Source organism: Odocoileus virginianus, chromosome 16 (genome assembly GCF_023699985.2).
Source record: "Odocoileus virginianus isolate 20LAN1187 ecotype Illinois chromosome 16, Ovbor_1.2, whole genome shotgun sequence".
Taxonomy (NCBI): domain Eukaryota; kingdom Metazoa; phylum Chordata; class Mammalia; order Artiodactyla; family Cervidae; genus Odocoileus; species Odocoileus virginianus.
In genome coordinates, this window is record NC_069689.1 from 15,537,542 (window position 1) to 15,559,429 (window position 21,888).

Below are 21,888 nucleotides of genomic sequence, written 5' to 3' on the forward strand. Positions count from 1 at the left end.
GGAGATGTTTCCAACGCACGCGGTCAGCTTCGAGGTGGGAACCACTGGCCCTTGTGCCCCGTGAGGAAGCAGGCTCCCAGAGGCCAAGGCGCTGAGCCACCACCAGCCCCGTCCCACCCACCTTCACCCAGACCACTGCTGCTCGCTGGCCTGTTCTTCCCTCCTGCCCCTCCCACCCTTCCCTTCGCAGTTGCCAAAGGGATCTTTTATCTTTTTTAATAGAAAACTTTTAAAAAATTGCACACAGTAGTTTCCTCTCTGTGATGTCCCAGTTCTGTGAGTTTTGACAAAGTCAGATTCATGCATCCACCACCCTCGTGCCCCACGGAACGATCCAGTCACCCTGCACATCGCCTGCGGGCTCCTTGGCCATCAGCCCTCCCCTCCTCTGCCGTCTGGCAACTGCTGATTTATGTATTTATTTTATTGGAGGGACTGATGCTGAAGCTGAAACTCCAATGCTCTGGCTGCCTGATGCGAAGAGCTGACTCATTTGGAAAGACCCTGATGTTGGGAAAGATTGAAGGCGGGAGGAGAAGGGGATGACAGAGGATGAGATGGTTGGATGGCATCACCAACTCAATGCACGTGAGTCTGAGTCAACTCTGGGAGTTGGTGATGGACAGGGAAGCCTGGCGTGCTGCATGCAGTCCATGGGGTCGCAGAGTCAGACACGACTGAGCGACTGAACGGAACTGATTTTATTGGAGTCTAATTGCTTTACAGTGTCTTGTTGGCTTCTGCCGTACAACAGCGCGAATCCATCATAACTGTATACACATCCCCTCCGTCTTGAGCCTCCCTCCCACACTCCCACCCCATCCCACCCCTCTAGGTCATCACAGAACCCCAAGCCGAGCTCCCTACACTATACCGCAACTTCCCCCCAGCTATCTACTTTACACACGCTAGTGTACAGATGTCAACATTGCTCTCAAATTGTCTCACCGTCTCCATACCCACCCCGTCGCCCGTGTCCATATGCCTCTTCTCTACATTTGCAAACAGAGGGATTTTAAAGCAGATGAAGTCACTCTGATGGCCACTTCCATTGCATCTAGCAAAAAACACAGCTCCAGACCTCTAGCTCACCAGCGCGTCCTGGCCATAGGACACTGGCACGGCCCGCTCCTCCCCTGGGAATGTTCTTCCCTCTTCTCCCAGGGCCAACTGCTGTCCTCCCCGAGTCGCAGCCGTAGTGGTTCCTCCTCAGGGGGTGCTCTCTGCCCTCCTTCCTGTCTGAAGCCTCGGGGCTCTTCTGCGGGACGCCCACAAGGTGCAAACGTGTGTGTGTGTGTGTGTGTGTGTTGTGTGTCCTTTGCCCTGAACTCATAGCTCCACGAGGGCAGGGCTCTGTCTGCAGGCAGGCAGGTCCTAGGTGCTCAGAAAACACTCCTTGAACAGGTGGAGGAGGGCTGCTGATGGCAGAGAAGCCAGTTTCTGTCTGACTCTCAATCTGTATCTTTTCCACCATGCCTTGGGGTCTTCCCAGAACTCTCGCTTGTCTGTCCATCTGTCCATCCATCTGTCTGTCCAACAAAGCCTCCCTGAGGCCAGCTCTGTCCCTTGTGCCAGCCCAGGGCTCCCAGAGCCGTTGGGGCTGGTTTCTGCTTTCCCATGGTCAAGATTAACAGCCTCCCATCCCCGCCCTGCCCTTAAGGGTCTCCCCCACCCGCTTCCTCATGTGGCCTCCTCCTCACAGCCCCGTGGGGGCTAGTGACACTAGAAATCAACAGAAGGGGAAGGGACCTGCCCAAGGAGACCAGGACCTGCAGGTATCTCAGCGCCAACTGCTCTCCAGAGCCCCGGAGCCACGCAGCGCCCTCTGAGAAAGGCAGAAGATGAGCAGAGGATACGCCTTCAGGTGGGCAGGGTGGGCGCCTGGACACTGAAGGGTCCATGAGAGAACGTGGGAGCTGGGGGGCCACTTCAGCGCCCAGTGGAGAAACAGGTCCAGAGGGGATGCTTTAGTCATCTGATCCATCCTTGAGGGTCCAGTGGAGAAACAGGTCCAGAGGGGATGCTTTAGTCATCTGATCCATCCTTGAGGGTCCAGTGGAGAAACAGGTCCAGAGGGGATGCTTTAGCCATCTGATCCATCCTTGAGGGTCCAGTGGAGAAACAGGTCCAGAGGAGATGCTTTAGTCATCTGATCCATCCTTGAGGGTCCAGTGGAGAAACAGGTCCAGAGGGGATGCTTTAGTCATCCGATCCATCCTTGAGGGTCCACACCATGTTGGGTCAGGTCGGTGGGTCAGGAAAGCAGATGCTCTGGAGATATGGGGGAGGGGTGCTCTGGGCCCTGGGAAGGGAACCCCCCACCACCCCCAACATCAGGGTGATGTGACCGAGGTCACCCTGTTGTGGCTTCATGAATAGGCACCGCCTTCCCAAACATTCCCTGCCGTGAACCCCAAGGGCATGGAGGTGGAGCAGGGTCAGGGTTCCCTGATGCCAGAAATAGGCCAGGGCCCCCCACACAGCACACACAGTGGAGGGGTGGGGGCGGTGACCAGCCTCCCTTCTGGGAACCGAGCCGCGTTCTCTTCCCAGACCTGAGCGATTCAGAAAGTGAGCGGGTGACATTTCCCTTTCCTGAGGGTTACATTTTTAACTCCAGAGTTTATTTGAGGGTGGTTTTCTTTTTTTGGCAACCTAATGGAAGCCAAAGTGAATCATGTCGAATTATTGAGACTAACACAGTGCCCGGCACAAGGGAAATGAGTGATAAACAGTTGCTGGTTGAATAAGCAGACGCCTTCTCTCCCCACCCCTGTTCACACAGAGCCAGGAGACCAACCACAGGAGACTGATCTTGGATGCAAGTCTGTGCACCCAAGGCCATGAGTAGGTGGCTCAAGTCTAGAGAGAGGGTCGGGGGTGGGCTTAGAGGTCCAGCCAGGGACGGTGCCACAAAGCCCCCTTGGAACTGGGCCTGTGTGGACACCCCCTCGTCCTCCCCTTCATGAGCACAGACCACACTACTGATACCCCAGGCCTAGCGCTGGACCCTAGTGCATCCAGGAGCTGGTGCAGCTGCCCGCCCCTCCTGGGAGGGGTATTCAGATCCTCACCAGCTTCTGATTGAAAGGCCCATTTGGGACTCATGGCCCAGTTCCCATCTGCTCCCTGTTGCAGGAGAGGCTGTGAAAGCATTTGCCTCCTCCAAAACTCACTGGGTGGGGAATCCCTTAAATTCTGCAAAGGTGTTCCGAGATCAGGGGAGACCAGCAGGAATAAACATGCTCATGTCCCTACTGCCTCCTGCAGACATGCCGCGCGTAGACCGATCCTTGTCACATACACCCCAGGGCCTTCGCCAGTGCTGCTGTCTGCATTCAGCCTGACATCCACTGCACATCCCCCCATCTTTGTGCTTCACTATATAATTTCTCTTGCTCTGCCTCCCCCATTCTTTCCAAAATGAAGATACAAAAAGTGTGACTCCATCAACCCTCAGTTTCCATGTTCCTCAGCCTCTGATGTGGAATGTTGTTCCCGGTAGACAATGGTGGCGCCTTGATTAGATTTCACTAGATTTATCATCCTGTGGCTGCCGTAACAAATTACCCTAGCCGTGGTGTCTTGTTCAGCTGCCAAGTCATGTCCCATTCTTTGTGACCCCATGAACCACAGCATGTCAGGCTGCCCTGTCCTTCGCTGTTTCCCAGAGTTTGCTCAATTTCATATCCGTTGAATTGGTGATGCCATCCAACTGTCTCATTGTCTGTCACCCCTTTGTCCTCTTGCCATCAATCTTTCCCAGCATCAAGGTCTTTTCCAATGGGTCAGATCTTCACATCAGGTGGCCAAAGTTTTAGAGCTTCAACTTCAGCATCAGTCCTTCCAATGAATATTCAGGGTTGATTTCCTTTAGGATTGACTGGTTTGATCTCCTTGCTGTCCAAGGGACTCTCAAGAGTCTTCTCTGGTGGTTTAAAACAATGAAAATATATTCTTTCTCAGTTTTGGAGGCAAGAAGTCTGAAATCAAGGCATCCATCAGTCAGGCTCTGCTCCCTCCCCAGCTCCCAGCGGCCTCTGCATCCCTTGATTTCCTTGGCTTCTGGCCACATCCCTCCCATCACCACCACCCCCCCAACCCCCAGGGGCTTCTCTGTATCGACTCTCCATCTACCTCCGTCTTACAAGGACACTGTGATGGTCTTTAGGGTCCACTTGGGCAGAATAATTTTATCATTGCAATCACACACTCCCTTTTTCCAAATGCTGTCACCTTTATCATTTCTTTGACAAGTGTTTTCCTTTGGTTTACTTCTGTTTTCTTTTTCTGGAGCTTCTATTTCTCAGATCTTGAACCACCTGAATTGACTCTCTCTTAGAATTTCTTAATTCTTGTTATTATTGCTGTTCTTCTTTAGGGAACTTTCCATGACGTTATCTTCCAACTCTTTTTTCAAACATTTCAATGTCATTTATCATGTTTTTAAACAGCTTTATTGAGGTGTAATCTACATACAGTGACCTGCACATAGTTAAAGTACACCATTGGATAAGTTTTTACCTACGTACATATACACTTTCAAAACCATCACCACAATCAAAATTACATGCACACACATCACCCCATAGCCCCTTAGAAACACCTTCCTCCCCATCCTTCCCATCTCCACTCTCTTCACACTCTGCTTATATTATTTAGACTTAAAAAAAAAACAGAATCATATGTCCTCTTCTTAGTTCTGGCTTCTTTTACAGACATACCTTCTAGTTCCAGGCATACCTCCTTTTATTGCATTTTTTTGTAAATTGAAGCTCTGTGGCAACCTTTCCAGGTGGTGCAGTAGTAAAGAATCTGCCTGCCAATGAAGGAGATGTGGGTTTGATCCCTGGGATGGGAAGATCCCCTGGAGGAGGAAATGGCAACTCACTCCAGTAGTCTCGCCTGGCAAATCCCATGGGCAGAGGAGCCTCAGTTCAGTTCAGTTCAGATCAGTCACTCAGTCTTGTCCAACTCTTTGCAACCCCATGAACTGCAGCACACCAGGCTTCTCTGTCCCTCAACATCTTCTGGAGCTTGTTCAAACTCATGTGCATTGAGTCTGTGATGCCATCCAGCCATCTCATTCTCTGTCATCCCCTTCTCCTCCTGCCTTCAATCTTTCCCAGCATCAGGGTCTTTTCCAATGAGTGAGTTCTTCACATCCAGTGGCCAAGGTATTGGAGCTTCAGCTTCAGCATCAGTCCTTCCAATGAATATTCAGGAGTGATTTCCTTTAGTATTGACTGGTTTGATCTCCTTGCAGTGCAAGGGACTCTCAAGAGTCTTCTCCAGCACCACAGTTCAAAAGCATCAATTCTTCAGCACTCAGCTATCTTTATAGTCCAACTCTCACATCCATACATGACTACTGGAAAAAGCATAGCTTTGACTAGACAGAACTTTGTTGACAAAGTAATGTCTCTGCTTTTTAATATGCTATTTAGGTTTGTCATAGCTTTTCTTCCAAGGAGTTTTTAAATTTGACTTCATGGCTGAAGTCACCATCTGCAGTGATTTTGGAGCCCAAGAAAATAAAGTTTCTCACTGTTTCCATTGTTTCCCCACCTATTTGCCATGAGGTGATGGGACCGGATGCCATGATCTTGGCTTTCTGAATGTTGAGTTTAAAGCGAACTTTTTCGCTCTCTTTTTTCACTTTCATCAAGAGGCTCTTCAGTTCTTCATCACTTTTTGCCGTAAGGGTGGTGTCATTTGCGTATCTGAGGTTTGACATTTCTCCCTGTAATCTTGATTCCAGCTTGTGCTTCATCCAGCCCGGCATTTCGCATCATGTACTTTGCACATAAGTTAAATAAGCAGGCTGACAAAACGTGGTCCACCGGAGAAGGGAATGGCAAACCACTTCAGTATTCTTTCCTTGAGAATCCCATGAGCAGCATGAAAAGTGCAAGCATAACTTCATTTAAAATTAATTTTTTGGAGTAAAGTTGATTTACAATACTGTGTTAGTTTCGGGTGCACAGCCAAGTGAGTCAGTTATACATATCCACATATCCCCTCTTTTTAGATTCTTTTCCCATATAGGTCACTACAGGGTATTGAGGAGAGCTCTGTGTGCTATGCGGGAGGTCTTTGCTGATTACCTATTTTATATGTAGTAGTGTGGACTTGTCAATCCCAATCTCTCAATTTATCCTTCCCCTCCACTTTTCCCCTTGGAAACCCTAAGTTTGCTTTATACGTCTGTGGGCCTATTTCTGTTCTGTACGTAGGCTCATTTGAACTATTTTTAAGATTCTACATAAAATCAATGTGTGTGATGTTTGTCTTTCTCTGTCTGACTTCACTAAGTATGACAATCTCTAGGGCCATCTGTGTCCCTGCCAATGGCATGATTTCATCCTTTTTTATGGCCAAGAAATATTCCATTGTAAATATATATATACACACCACACTTTCTTTATCAAGCATGATTTCTACATGTGCTAGGAAGCCAAAAAATTTCATGTGACTTGCTTTCATTCAATTTATTTCATTTGATTTATTTCTGTGATCTAATATTGAGCCCCAGTATCTCAGGTCTGCTTGTATTTCAAAATTCACCCACATTGTTGTGTATTTCAGATGTTCACTACTTCTCACTGTTGTGTAACTGGATAGACCACAATTTGCTTATCCACTCATCTGCTGATGGACAACGGTGTTTGTTTCTAGTTCAGGGCTATTACAAAAAAAGAATCACACATGACTGAGTGAGCACAAATAAGCTGCTATGAACATTCATGTAAAAATCTTGGTATGGACATGTATTTCCTTTTTGCTTGGATCAATGTCTGTGAGCAGAATGGCTGGATCACATGGTAAGTGTATGCTTAACTTTTTGAGAACTTGCCAAGCTGTTTTCCAAACTGCCTGTATTACTTTTCATTCCTCCAGCAATATAGGGTGGTTCTGGGTTTACCAGAGCTTAGGGTGATCTTTTTAACTTTAGCAGTTTTCTAATAGATGTATAGTGAATCTCACTGTGGTTTTAATTTGCATTTCACTGATAGCTAATGATGTTGACCATCTTTCCATTTCCTTATTTGCCATCTTATTATTATTATTTTTGGTGAAGTGTCTGTTTGCATCTTTTGCTAACTTTTTAATTATGTTGTTTCCATATTGTTGAGTTTACAGGGCTCTTTGTATATTTTGGATTCAAGTCCTTTATCAGATGGACATATTCTTTGCAAAGCTTTTTCTTCCAGTCTGTTAGGACATTTTTAACATACAAGATGTCTGCTTATTCTTGTTGCTTTTACAACATTCTGTTCTTTTTTAATGGATGTACTCTTTCATCCTTGCGAAGATATAAATTGTCCCTAAAATTTTTTTCTTCTATTTTCTGCACTGTTTATCCTTGGCCTCTTTTCTTCTTTGCTTTTAGGTTAGTGGGGTTTCCTTAAAGGGCCAGTTCCCTTAGCTGTCAGTTTGCGCTGAAGAGTGAGCTGGCCGAGGCTCTGCAGACGGGGGCTGGCCTCGGTGACAAGTGTGCCTCGTGGAGGAGCAACGCAGCAGGAAGCTAAGGACGCTGCTGGGGAGCCTCCAAATGTCGGTGCTGCAGGGCTCCCCCCGGAGCCACTCCATTTCCAGAGAAGAACCTTCGGATCCCCTGGTTTTCTGGGGGTGCCAGAGCTCCATGCGCTGATGGTCACAGCATCCTCTGCTGCTCTGCTTCATGGCTCACCTTTACCATTTTTAATTTGATTTTTGCAGGGGATAAGCTCTTGTCCTGGGGCTGGAGGTGGCAAGGGAAGGAAGAGTCTGATGCTGGTGTCAGGCGGGGGATGAGGATGCTAGCCATTTTGCAGAGAAACCTTCTTCCCACCTCCCCCTGTTTGAGTCCTAAAGGGTTCATTCCTGAATCCTTCCATGGTGCCCGTTGCCTCAGACGCCGAGCCCCCACGGGGCCTGTGGTCGAGCGGCCTGTCTGTGGAATCTCCCTTTTGGGCTTCTCCGATGGCACAGCAGTAAAGAACCAGCCTGTGATGCAGGAGATGCAAGAGACGCAGGTTGGTTCCCAGAAGATCCCCTGGAGGGGGCAACGGCAGCCCGTATTTTGCCTGGAGAATCCCGCAGGCAGACTGGCGTGCTGCAGTCCACACGGTCACAAAGGGTCGGAGACACCCGAGGGACGGAGCACAACCACCCTCTTTGTGCCTTAAGTGGAAACACCCCCGTTCTGCTCGATCCTTCTTCTGCTTTTAGTCAGTTCACCATGTCTTGATTCTCTCAGTTGCTAGTGCAGTTCGCCTGTGCTCATGTTCTTATAGAGTATTATCATGTGGCTTCTTTTGTTTTTATTAACATTTGAAAGGGTTTGGGGGAGAGGAAGGAGTCCCATGGCTACTGAATCTGCCCCCTTTACCCCAAATCAGCATTTTACTTTCTGGCCATGACCTCCCTTCTTCCCATAGGACATATATGACTTCGCCTTTCCCAGGACATTGCCCACCGCCCTCCCTGAACCCCTGTCCCTCTCTGCTCTCTGCCCCCTGCCCCCGTGCCAAGCTCAGTTCAGCCCTAAAGCCACTGACGACTCAGAAGCGCCAACCAGCAGGGCCCTGATCACCCCCCAGAGCCGCCCATGGTTTCTCAACTTCTGGTCCTTCTCTTTTCCCTCAAATTCTACACCTTCCTCTTCCTCCAATTGACCCTCCTGCTACTTCACAGGGAAAACCAAAGTTGCTGGATGAGAGGTCTGCCCATTCTCATCACCCCAGACTTGCCACCTTCCTCTCCAGCCTGGGTACCATCTCCAGGGCCCCATCTACCCCTCCTCTTCCCAGGCTCCATCCAGTAGCCCAAGGGCTCCTCTGAGAACATACATCAGGGCTCTCTGAGAAAGAAGAGGAATGCTAAATCTAGGGGTCATCATTTCAAGAGCAGGTAAGTCAAATTAGAGTGTAGAGTGAAGTAAGTAAGTTAGACAGAGAAAGAGAAATACTATATGATATCACTTACTTGCAGAATCTTTTTGCAGAACTCAGAAAAAATTCTGCAAAAAAAATGAGCTTGTTTACAAAACAGAAACAGACCCACAGACTCAGAATGAACTCATGGTTGCCGAGGGGAAGGATGTGGAGAAGGGGTAGTTAGGGAGTTTGGGATGGACATGTACACACTGCTATACTGAAAATGGATAACCGAAGGACCCACTGAACAGCACATGGAACGCTTCTCAGTGTTATACGGCAGCCTGGATGGGAGGGGAGCCTGGGGGAGAATGGATGCGTGTGTACGTATGGCTGAGTTGCTCTGCTCTGCACCTGAAACTATCACGACATTGTTAATTGGCTATGCTCCAATATAAAATAAAAAGTACCAAAAAAAAGATTCAAAAAAGTCACTGTGCTACACTTAATGTAGTTTGGTTTGCCACTTACATCTCAATAAAACTGGAAGTGCTAATTGGGCTCCCCTGGTGACTCAGATGGTAAAGAATCTGTCTGCAATGCAGGAGGCTTGGGTTCGATCCCTGGATCAGGAAGATCCCCTGGAGAAGGGAATGGCAACCCACTAAACTTACACAGTGCAATTTTCTACTTACATCTCAATGAAACTAGGAGAAAAACCACATACAGCTGAAGCCCAGTCCCAGAATTTCTAATTCAGTAAGTACAAGCGGGGGCGAGGGAAGCAGCTCATCTAACAAATACCCAGGTGGTACTGATGCTGCTTGGCTTCAACTTGAGAATCACTGATAGAATCAACAGCTTCAAGGTAAAGATGGTAATACTGAAGTCCCAGAAATGTGTCATGTCCAGCAAAGTTGGCTAATGTCCAAGATGGACATAAAAGCAAGCTGTCACCTCCTAAGTCAACGTAACCTCCACTGCAGGCTGCCTTTGGTACACCCCCTAGGAAGAAGATGCCTGACCTTGCAGTGAGTCCCAGAACAACCACTGGGGGAAAGAATTGATACTCTGATGGTGTATCACCTGACTCTCGTTTATACTGTATTTTTTAAAAATAATTTTTTTAAAATTTGTTTATTTACTGGCTGTGCTGGGCCTTCATTGCTGTGTAGGCTTTTCTCTAACTGCAGTGAGCAGGGGCTACTCTCTCATTGCAGTATGCCGGCTTCTCATTGCGGTGGCCTCCCTTACTGCTGAGCATCAGTTCTAGGGCACACAGGCTTCAGTAGTTACGATGCAAGGGCTCAGGAGTTGCAGTTCTCAGACTCTAGAGCACAGGCTCAATAGTTGTGGCACATGAGCTTAACTGCTCTGTGGCGTGTGGGATCCTCCCAGATCAGGGATCCAACCTGTGTCTCCTGCATTGACAGGTGGATTCTTTACCACTGAGCCACCAAGGAAGCCCTGTACAGTATTTTAATGTCTGATTACAGGATCAGTCATGATCTTGTCACCTGCACCAACCTTGAGCCACCAAGCTTTCTATTTTGTGTGTGTAGATGTCATCAGTTTAGAAAAGTTACATCGGAATAACAATATTATTTGAGAAAGGCAATTCTAGGATTTACTAATCTTCTCTTCCTGGTGATAGAGGGTTCTCAGGACATAGATCTTCTATTCTAAAATAAGTCACTTTACTCTGTAGCAGCTCCCTGGTAGATAACTGGCTGGGGAACTAACAAAAAACCTAACCGTGTTCGTTGAGAGTAAGGAATTCAAATACGTCCTGGGAGACAATTTAAAAAAAAAAGAAAGGAAGAAAGAAAAGAGAGGAGGCCTGGGGGCCATGACGCATTGGGCAGGTCTTTGCGTGATGTCGTCAGAAAGGATGACACGCTTGGAAGAAAGACTCCATCAGGAGCACAGTGCTCCTCGGGCTCCTTTGGAAGCTTGTCCAGGAACTTTTTTCCATGTGGCTTAGAGGGCTTGGTGGCTCATTGCTGTGTTGGCCTGCTGCCTCGCTCTGTCTATACCCCTCACGTCCCTTCACCAAGGGTGACGCCAAGTAACAGATGGGGTTGATGGGGTACCACATGCCAGACCTTGGGGAAGGTCTGCTCAGATTGCCTCGTCTTTCATGGCCAGCTTTTCTGGCCATTTAGGCTCAAATGTCACCTCTCCAAGAGGCTGGCCTGACCTCTCAATCTAAAGGAGACTCGAGGGGGAGGGGCAAGATGGTGGAGGGGACTAAAAGGCACAAACCACTGTGTATAACACAGGTAAGTGGGCAGGATGTATTGTACAGAACAGGGAGCAGAGCCAACATGTCAGTGGAGCATAGCTTCCCAGGTGGCGCGGTGGTAAAGAATCTGCCTGACAACGCAGGAGACGTGGGTTCAATCCCTGGGTCAGGAAGATCCCCTGGAAAAGGACATGGCAACCCACTCCAGTGTTCTTGCCTGGACACCTTCATGGACAGAGGAGTCTGGCAGGCTATGGCTCATGGGGTCTCAAAAGAGTCAGACAAAACTCAGTGACTCAACAGTAGCAACAAGTGGAATATAACCCTTAAAAATTGTGAATCACTGCGTTGTAGACTTAAAACTCACACAATACTGCAAATCAACTATGCCTCAAGAGAGTAGCTTCCAACTCACATGTGTGTATCCACACCCTAACCACACACATCCAGTACACATCACACAAACTTCCCAGCAACTCACAAACATCCCATCTCTCTCACACTCTCACACACACACACACACACACAGACAGACAAGATGGTGCATTCTCAGCTCAGAACTGCCTTCCTGCGTCCATCGTGGGTGAGAATGCATCACACTTGGTGAGTGTGAGTGGAGGCAGCCACGTGAACCGTGCAGAGGTCAGGTTCAGCCACTGTGGGGATGTGCGCTCCCTTCCCCACCTCCCGCCCCCCACGCTCACTCTGGCCCCAGCATATTTCCTCAGTACTATTTGGGCTCATTTGGGCTTCCCTGGTGGCTCAGATGGTAAGGAATCTGCCTGCCATGCGGGAGACCTGGATTCTATCCCTGGGTTGGGAAGATCCCCTGGAGAAGGGAACAGCTATCCACTCCAGTATTCTGGAGAATTCCATGGACAGAGGAACCTGGCGGGCTACAGTCCATGGGGTCACAAAGAGTCAGACACGACTTTCACTGTTCACTATACTCAGTTAATGACATTCTCATTTACTTACAGGGCAACGTCAGGACAGCTCAAGGCCTTTCATCCTCTGCAGTTCAAGGTCATGGGAGGCAGGCATAGCAGTGGGACTTCGGTCATCTGCTGTGGGAGCTTCTACCCAAACCAGGAACCCCTGAAGATGCCAAGGATGCACCCCATGAAAACCAGCCAGCCAGCCTGGAAGTTTTTATCTTCTCTCCCACCACCAATACTAATAAGTGACTATAAACTATTATTCAGCATCTCCTTTTCAACAGAATTAGGCTTTCTATAATTGCTACTATATTTAATACTTAAGGCACATTTGTGAAGTATATATGGTTAGCCCCATTTTACACATAGGGAAACTGAGGCTCAGAGAGAGGCAGTGAGTTGCTCTGGGTCACACACTAAGAGATGGAAGTGTCAGCACTTGAAACCAGGCCTAGGATCTGGGCACCCACGTAGCCTCTGGATGCCCCCGCCCTCCTTTTAGCCCGGAAGGATCCCTTGGTCTCTGTCTGCAGCTCCATGCAGATGGTGCTGGGAGAAACCAGCTTCATGGCGGACTCCGAGGTCTTAGGGCACGTGTGTAGCGGCCACAGGATGCTGGGAGGCTATCAAGAGCGGGTGGGGGCTTGTACAGGCTAGGAGTCAGAGACACTGTCTGGTTACCCCAAGTGCTGGGAGATTGTTGGCATCCCCATGGAGGGAAGGGAGATAGGAGATGAGCAGCAGGAACGAGAGAGGGGCTTGGTGCCTGGGAACCAGGAGGACATGTAGAGCTCATGGGCAGGAGCCCATCACATCCTCCAGATGGTCTCAGGCTCTTGGCTTTGAGAGATAGAAACCATGAACTAGGTTAGACTAGAAAGATGGGGAGGGGGATGGCTCCTGGGAGTGGGAGAACAGATGGTCCTGAACCTCTCAGCTGCCCAGACCTGGGATTGAATGCCTCCAGGGACCATTCACCTCCTCCTTCCTCTGGGCAGTGCTGGGGCCCTGACGGTTAGTGCCCTCGGGCTTCCAGGCTGCTGCTGTGAAATGCTGACACCATGCAGCTGAGATGAGGCCACCCACAGCCCCAGGACCCATGACTAGAAGGGCCTTGGCCAGAAGGGACAACACCTGGGCCACCAACACCACAGACAGCCCTAACCTGGGTTCCTTCTGAGTAGAGACTGAGATGCAGGCTTCTGAGCAGGGTGCTGTTTGGGCAGTGACCGGACCAGAAGGAGATGCTGGCTGGAGGGGTGCCACGAAGGAGGGGAGGTGACACAAGATGCTTTCCTGAACTGGCCACCGCTGTGCGTGCTGGGCCCCTGTCACCTCGAGGACCTTCTAAGGTGGATAGGATTGTTTCTCAGAAATCTCTGCCCCAGGACAACAGGGAGAGGCGTTTCTCCACTTGGGGAGGGTTTTGCATGAAACTCCAGTCCCCCCGCCCTCCAGGATGCTTCCAGGAATGTGGAGCAGTGTAGCCCAGGCAGCACATGATATAGATCTGAAAAGCCCCAGGTAGGAGGAGAGGGTGAGAGTGCCATGGGATGCTGAAGATGGTCAGGCTAGAAGGACTGGTCAGTGGATCCATGGCTGGAGCAGGGCTGGGGCTGTGGAGCATCCAGGAACATGCCCTTCTTGTCACTGTCCCATTACCATGGCTCAGCCACTCTCTTCCCGAGTGGACCAGAGCCTCCTGCTCCCAGCGCCTCTATCTCATGGCTCTTGGTGCCTCATGATGTCTGTGTCCCTTCTCTCTGTAAATCTTTTGGCTTCTGCTCTTGCCAACAGCCAATAGCTGGTTTTTCTGAAACTCAAGTCCAAGCTTGAGCCTGCATCCTCAAGTACAAGTGGGCCCCACCCCCTCCCAGGTACCCTACAGGCCTGGGGCCAACCTGTCCGTGAACTTCTGGGTCAGATGCCCTCTTCAGGATCACGGAACCTATTTTACCTCCCAAAGAATCTGATGTTAGGAAGTCATCTACTCAGTCCTCTCACCTACCCTTTCTTTATCCTAGGAGAGAGAGAGAGAGAGAAGGCCTTTGCTTGTTGTCTGTTGTGGGTTTGAGGTGCGCCAAACCTTATGGGTGGACCAGCAACTGGGTCCATCATCCCCAAAGGGTGATGTGGTAGGGAGAATAAAGGCTCAAAGATGTCCATGTCCTGTGTTATCTCATCTGGCAAGGGGAGGATTAACTTGTAGATGGAATCAGGTTGCCAGTCAGTTGACCTCAAAATAATGAGGTTGGCCTGGATTACCTGGCCCCAGTGTAATCCTGTGGGCCCTTAGATTTGGAAGAAGCAGGTAGGAGAGCCAGTGTCTGGAGGTATGCAAAGTGAGAAGGACTCGACCGGAATGGCTGGCTTTGAGAATGGAAGGAGCCACAAGTCAAGGAATGCAGGCAGTCTCCAGAAGCTGGAAAATTCAAGGGAATCAACATGGTGATCCAGGGAGCTGAAGGGTAGTGGGCCACCCTTCTGTCTTCTTCTTTGACAAGGCTGATGCAGCCATGCTTCTCCCCCTGACTCGCCAAGGCTGTCTAATGGCTAGTCCCAGTCAGTCAGGTGTCAAATCCACCAGAGCACCCTGCCCATCTGTCCCCTCCCAACCTGCCCACGAAGCTGGCCAAACACAGACCTCTCTGCCTGCAGGCTGGCAGCAGGGTCAGTGATGAGGGCCGATGCCCACCACCATCTTCACAGCTGGATGGGAGTGATGGTAGAGGGCGGGGCTGCTCTCTAGCTGGTGACAGGACCCTGGAGTGGGGGAGCTTAGGCACGTCCCATCCCTGCTCTGAGCCGTCCCCCTTCTCACCCAGGCCGTACCACCGAGCTGTTAAGATTGAACAGACTGTGCTGTGGAAGCATTTAGTTGAGATTGAATGCCCCGCAGGCGGCAAGGACTCCCCACTGGAGAGACGCCCTGGTGGACCACAGTCTCAGAGCCCAGCTGTCCCACCCGGAAGAGAGGCCAGCCGGAGAGATGATTGAGGCTCTGCTGACGTCTCACCTCTGACTCACACACGAAGACCCTCACGTGGCAGGACAGATGGAAAAACACCAAGTTCAAGGGTGGCGTGCAGACGGCCAGATGGTTTTCATCTAAGTGATGATAAAACTTGGCCCAGGGTGCAGAGGGAGACCGGGGGCTCGGAGGTGGTGAACGTGCTCCCTCCCGCCAGCCTCCCCTTGCTCAGCCTCTTGGGTTCTCTCTTCATGTCTTTGAATCTGAGATGTCCCTTTCAAGTTGATTTCACGCTTGTTTTCTGTCTGATCTTCTCACTTTCTCCTTCGGTGTCATTTTCCTCTGCTTCTCCTTTCCCCCCACACTTCTTAGAAGTTACCCTCTGGTGTCCTTTGCAGCATCATTAAAGCCCATCCTTCTTTTTAAAATATTTGTATTGGGCTACAGTTGATTTACAAAGCTGTGTTGGTTTCAGGTGTAGAGCAAAGTGATTCATATGAAGAATATACATACATATTATTTTTTAGATTCTTTGCCATTATTGGCTATTATAACACTGAATGTATTATAGTTCCCTGAGCTATATAGTAGGTCCTTGTTGGTTATCTATTTTATACATAGAAGTGTGTCTCTGTTAATGCCAAACTCCTAATTTAGCCCTCTTCCCTTTACTATATTCTTGACACCAAACTGATACATCATGAACATAATTTTCTCCCCAGTCTTATTAAGAAATAATTGTCATGCAGCACTGTAAAGTTTAAGGCATACAGCATGATGGCTTGATTTACATGTATTTTGAATGAATGCAATCTGTTTTATGTAGGCTATAATTCAATAATAAAAATAACGAAGTGGTGGTGGGCTGATCTGTCCTGCTTGGAGAACTCGGAAGATACCTCTTGCTAGTTTCTGCTTCTTTCCATCTGACCTGGCTGCTTCGTGTCCTTTCCAAGACCTGGCTGTCCAGCTTCTGTGATTCTGGGAGATTTTTCCAAGTTCTCTGCCTCGTCCTCATCCTCATCCTCCCTGTCTCCCCGCTACATGTACCAGAATTGGTTGCTAATAACAAAGGAAACATGGTATGAATATGCAGGAGTGTGTGAGCATGCATGTGTGAGAGTAAGGGTGCACGTGTAAGGGTTGTGGGGGTGAGTGTGTAAGACCCACTGCAAAGGACTGACTCAGCTTCTGCGATGACAGGTATAGGACAGAAGGACAATCCTTGTTTCTCTTTTTGGTTCCAATTTTACCTTCTGGCTGGCAGGGCTGGTGTGGTGCAATCTATGGCTTAAGGGTGATTGCGGTGGAAGGTGATGGCCAGACTTTGCTCCCAGGCACAGGAAGTCTTGGCAATGAGAAGGGGGCAATCGGGCCAAGATGCAGAAGAAAACCTATGACTGGGTGGCACAGGGTCAGAGCTGAGGGGCTCCAGGTCCTCTGACCAGCTTCTCATTTTCCAGAGCAGGCACCCGGCCGGAGAGGTTCAGTAACTTGCCCCGGCTTACAAAGAGGATCTTGAATCTGAATTTTCCACTAGGCTCTCCTGCTAGAAAGGAAAGATGGAAGCTGGGATGAGACCTGAGAAAGGAATGCTCAACTGGATGACAGGGGTGGGATGGGAAAGGCAGCTAGAGGCTGGGACAGAGAGCCAGCTCTGTGGGTGAGAGGCATCCGGTGGGGTTGCCTCATACTTTAAGTAATCAGTGTATAATGCCGGAAGGCGCAATAATGGAGAAATTTTTGACTGTGCCTTTGCCACCCAAGCAAACAATATGTGACCAGGGATAAGAAAGCAAAAATTACTGTTGTTTTTTTGTCATTAAGTCGTGTCCAACTCTTTGCGACCCCATGGGCTGTAACCCACCAGGTTTCTCTGTCATTTCCCAGGCAAGAATACTGGAATGGGTTGCCATTTCTTTCTCCAGGGGATCTTCCTGACCCAGGGATCGAATCCACATCTCTTGCATTGGCAGGCATATTCTTTACCACTGAGCCACCAGAGAAGCCTGATTACTGTTGCAGCCAATTGGAAATACAGTTTGGACCACCGTAGACTTTCATATATTCAGCCTTTGAAATTGTGTGTTGACTTCCAACGTGACTGGTCACTGGCCTTGGGGATCCTGTGAGGAGAAAGCAGGCTCTGACACTCCTTTGCTGGGGGACCTAGACTTCGGGGACCTATATATCAAATATGCAATTTCAGAAATGATGTATTAGCCACTTCAGTGCTATGTGATAGGGAAATGCTCCCATGGAAGCACGCTTAAGCTCCTGCTGGAAGAAGGAGGGTTTAGCTGGGAGGATGGGCAAGGTCAGGGCAGGCTGGCAGCTTGGAACCAGGATAGAGCTGTAGGTTTTGGATCGCTAGCCTTTGTAACTGTGTAAGCCGATTCCTTAAAATAGACCTTCCTTTGTACATTCTCTTGGTCCTGCTTCTCTGGAGAACTCCGACTAATCCAGATTTCTCCTCCTTCCCTTGGGAACCCCCTCCTTCTCTTCTAAGGTCACTCATGTTGGCATGGAGACCTGTAGCTCCCAGCCCCCCACTGCACCCCTCACACCATTTCATCCCCAAGGTCCTGGGAGGCAGGCTCCAGGGACACCAGAATCAAACTGTGAGCAGCACAGTGACCAAAAGCACCAAATGCTAGGTCCAAGTTCTGGACCTCACGTGGGCACCTTGCTAAACTGCTGGTGCCTCAGTTTCCCCATCTGTAGGTAAGGGCTGATTCTTTTGGTACAATATCTGTCTCGTGGACAGGGTGAAGGATGAAATGCACCTGTTCTCTATTTCCCTGATGGAAATCCGGGAATCAGACAAGTGAGGATTCTGCTTTCTCTGCACGTTAGAGGCAGAGCTGCTGTGGTCTTCCTAAGCCCTCAGGGCTCGGTTTGCTCATCTGCCAGGTGGGTAGGACCAGACCAGCTTGCTGGGAGGCTCACCCTGGGCTGTTTGTCTCCCCAAGTGAAGGCAGAGCCAGGTAGCTGTTCCTGGAGAAAATGATGGAAGACACTTTCCCTGGTCCCGGTAGGGTTGAGCAAGATAATGTAAATTATCGCAGAGTTGGATATGACTTAGCAATTGAACAACAGCAGCAACTATCTCAAGATGCCGTTCTGGACTTTTCTCTCGTGCTCTCCAACCTCCCACAAATCACTGAAGGGCTAATTACTGGCTCTTTCAATCAAGATGGAAAAATTCCGTCTTATTACAGACCCTTGTGCCAAACCCAGTAGCTGCCAGCAGTCATGGGTTTATAGCCAAGGGCTATAAACCTCTCTGCTCTGGGGAGGCTCCTGAGATATCTGGGCCCTTCTCTAACTGGCTAAATAGACCAACCGACCTTGAACCTTAGACCAGCCCCACCCTTTTCAATTGATGGGAAAACCCCACTGCTCTGAAACATTTGGCAACTGAGCGAATCATGGGGTATGACCCAATGGGTTTATCCTAGAGGTCATGGGGCTAATGTTTGCACATTAGATCATTCACTACTCATTCATTTACAAATATTTTTAAAACACTTAGTATATTCTAAGTGCTGGGGATATAGCAGTGAACCAAACAGGCCAAGTTTCTGACCTCACGAAGTTTACATTCTAGAGGGAGGAGATTAAAATGAAATAAGCAAACAGATAGACAAGATAATTCGAGATAATAGGAGTATATTGAAAAGTGAAAGCGAAAGTTGCTAGTTGTGTCTGACTCTTTGTGACTGCATGGACTATACTGTCCATGGAGTTCTCCAGGCCGGAATCCTGGAGTGGGTAGCCTTTCCCTTCTCCAGGGGATCTTCCCAGCCCAGGGATTGAACCCAGGTCTCCCACATTACAGGTGGATTCTTTACCAACTGAACCTAAGGAAAGAGAAATAAGGTGTGACTACAGGAACTACTTTTGGTCAGGAGAAGTCTCTCCAAGAAGATGACACTGAAGCTGAGAAGGAAGTAGCCACAAAGTCAGGGAGGGGAGCTTTGCAGGCAAGGGGAGGAGCAAGTGAACAGGCCCCCTTGGGGCCTGGGATGTAATGAGAGCCATACGGAAGGTCAGCACAGTGAGGGTACAGCCTAGGAGGGTGGGTGCCAAAGGAGGTGATGCATAGCCAGCAGAAAGTGCAAAAAGAGGAGGCTTGTGTTAGCCAGGGTAAGTTAACACTAGCTGCAATAACAGATAACTCCCAGAGCTCGGAGGCTTGAGGATGCAATAAAAGGCTGTTTTTGGCTCACTTCCTGGCTCTGTGTGGAAGTAAGGCAGTCTCTTACCCTCAGTCTTTGAGGAATCCAGGCTCCTGATGCTGCGTAACTCTGTCTACTCCCAGTGCCTAGTGCCTGGGAACCCTTCGTGGGATGCTTGCACCTAACTGGTACCCAAGGGAAGAGAGAGATGGTGGGGAATTGTGCAGTAGTTTTCAGGAACAGGATTGACTCCTGCTCACATTTCATTGGTAAGAACTCAGATAGCTGATCTCTCCAAGATGCAAGGAAGTGGGGCTGGGAGATGTCCAGTCATCCACTAGAGGTATCGGTGAAAGCCAGCCAGGTTCTTCCTTGGTACCAGAAAGGGTAGTGAGAGGGACCAGACCTTATAGGGCCTTATAGATCCCAGTGAAGAGTTGGTTTTATTCCAGGTGGGTTGGGAGACTGGTGAAGGTTTATGAAGGAAAGTACATCACCTGGTTTACATTTGTGCTTTGCCTCCGACTCTAAACTATTGTGCCATGTGTGCAAGTATGAGCCATGGAAACTTCTGGGCCTCCAGTTTGTCTGTAACATGGAGGAATAGGAATTCAGATTATAATTATTTTTTTTATTTTTTAGATTTAAATATTTTTAAATAAATTTTTAAATTTAAAAATATTTATTTTTAAATTTTCACAATACTGTGTTGGTTTCTGCCATACAACAATGCAAAGCAACCATAATTATACACACCTGGCCTCCTTCCCTGCCCTCCCTCCCCTCCCCCATCCTTCCCCTCCAGGTCATCACAGAGCACCAGACTGGGCTCCCCATGACACACAGCAACTTCTCACCAGCTAGAATTCAGATTATTTTCAATATGCTTCTCCTCCACATCTGTGCCTACTCTACGGCTTTTTGGGGATTTCAGGAAATTAAGGGGTGGGGCTCCTTCCAGGACAGTCCTAGGGGTCCAGAGCAGAATGTGAAGAGGATACAAAGGCCACAGAAAGCCTTTCCAGCCTCCTGGGGGCTGGCCCTGGTAGCTGAGAACGGTCCAATCCCTGGTCCTTCTCACCTTCCAAGTAATTATACAGAATGGCCCTCACTACGCTTCCTACCTACTAGGTTACTGACAAACACACATTGAATGACTTGTCTTCCAATTCCTCTCCTGGATCCCATTCACACACCTCCTACCAGATTCCACACAGCACCTCCTTCTACTGCTTCCTCCTGTCCACCACGACGTCCCGCTTCTCTGAAATCCAACAAATCTTAAGGTGTACCTTACCCAGTTTAGTCATTGGCTTGCTCACTTATTTACTATTGTTTAATTTTTTCAAGGCTCATGTCTATGGAGCGCTTTTAAAGAGCAGCTGATTTCAGTATTTTCTTTAAAGGCACAGCCTGCCTTATGAGGTAGGCAGCTGTCAGATTAGGCTATGCTGCAGAAACAAATCAATCCTGATGCCTTTGTGGCTTAAGCATGAAGGTTTATTTTTGTTCACATCATAAGGCAATTGGGTCCTTCTCCAAGCTCTGATCTGGGAACCCAAGCCTGTTTTGTCTGCCATCTAGTTTCATGATTGCTTTGGTTCATCTAACCAGTTTGGGGGCCTGAGACCTGGAGGGAAAGAAGAGAGAGAAAATCAATGCTCATTTGTAGGAGACTCTATGAGACAGGCATGCCAGTGGCAAACATAATTTCTTCCCACTTCCCATTGGCTGGAATATGGTCATGTGGTGTCATTCAACTGCAAAGGAGTCTGGGAAACAGAGTTAAACAACACTTTGCAAAGAGATGAAAACTGATATTGGTGAACGCTTAGCTATATGGCCCCAGTAAGATTACTTTAGACATGAGGAAACAGGGGTTCAAGTAAGTGAACCCCTGACCATGATCACCCACGGTCACTAGGCTAGGAAGTGGGGTGGGGGAACCTTAGCTCAGATGTCAAAAGACAGCAAAGTGTTCACAGTAACATGTTAACTGAAAAAGGACATAAAAAGCTGATTTTATTTGATAGATAAGTAAATTATGTTACTTATTTACACACACACACATAGTCCACAGATAGAAGACAGACTGAAAGAAATACATGAAAGTGTCATTGGGTTGTATCTGGATTTTATCTGGTTGCTTGGACTATGTAAGTTTAAACTTGTCTTCATATTTTGTACAATAAGAAAATAATTGCCAATACTTTTTAAATTAGTAGGTTAATTTTTCTTAAATGATCTATTTCCAGGAAAGCATTTCACAAGAACAAAAAGTTGCCCAATGGAGCATATGACAATAGCATTCTTACTACTAGTTGTAATTTTGTACATGCGTGATTCCAACTCTTATAAATTTCAAAGTACTCTCGCATATTGTTATTTTATGTATTTGCCAAGTAAGATCCCACGCACGCTCCACCAGGTCCTGATGAGGTTCTGGATGAGGGAACATAGACCCAGGAGGCATTGGTTGACTTGACATCCATGAAATTGATAAATTCAGGAATAAAGTCTGGAATGGATTTAGTGATTGCTTGCCAGGTCGGAGGCTTGGATGCTGTGCCATGGGATTTGGTCAGTTTCCTGTTGGCCTGGTGGGTCATGAAGAAGAATTCTTGGGCCATCAACCTAGATTCATAACTCAGTGCTATGAATGCTGGCTGGAGCTGGATAAACCCAGAGCTGA

The 21,888-nt window shown here is 48.5% G+C and overlaps 1 long non-coding RNA gene across 1 annotated transcript; it reads left to right on the top strand.

The window, feature by feature from the left end:
• The first annotated feature begins 6,591 nt into the window (after positions 1 to 6,591).
• Positions 6,592 to 14,209, top strand: LOC139038694 (uncharacterized). The gene is made up of 3 exons (XR_011491759.1): positions 6,592 to 6,824; positions 7,394 to 8,895; positions 12,087 to 14,209. It is a non-coding gene; the product is annotated as an uncharacterized lncRNA (long non-coding RNA).
• Positions 14,210 to 21,888: the final 7,679 nt, after the last annotated feature.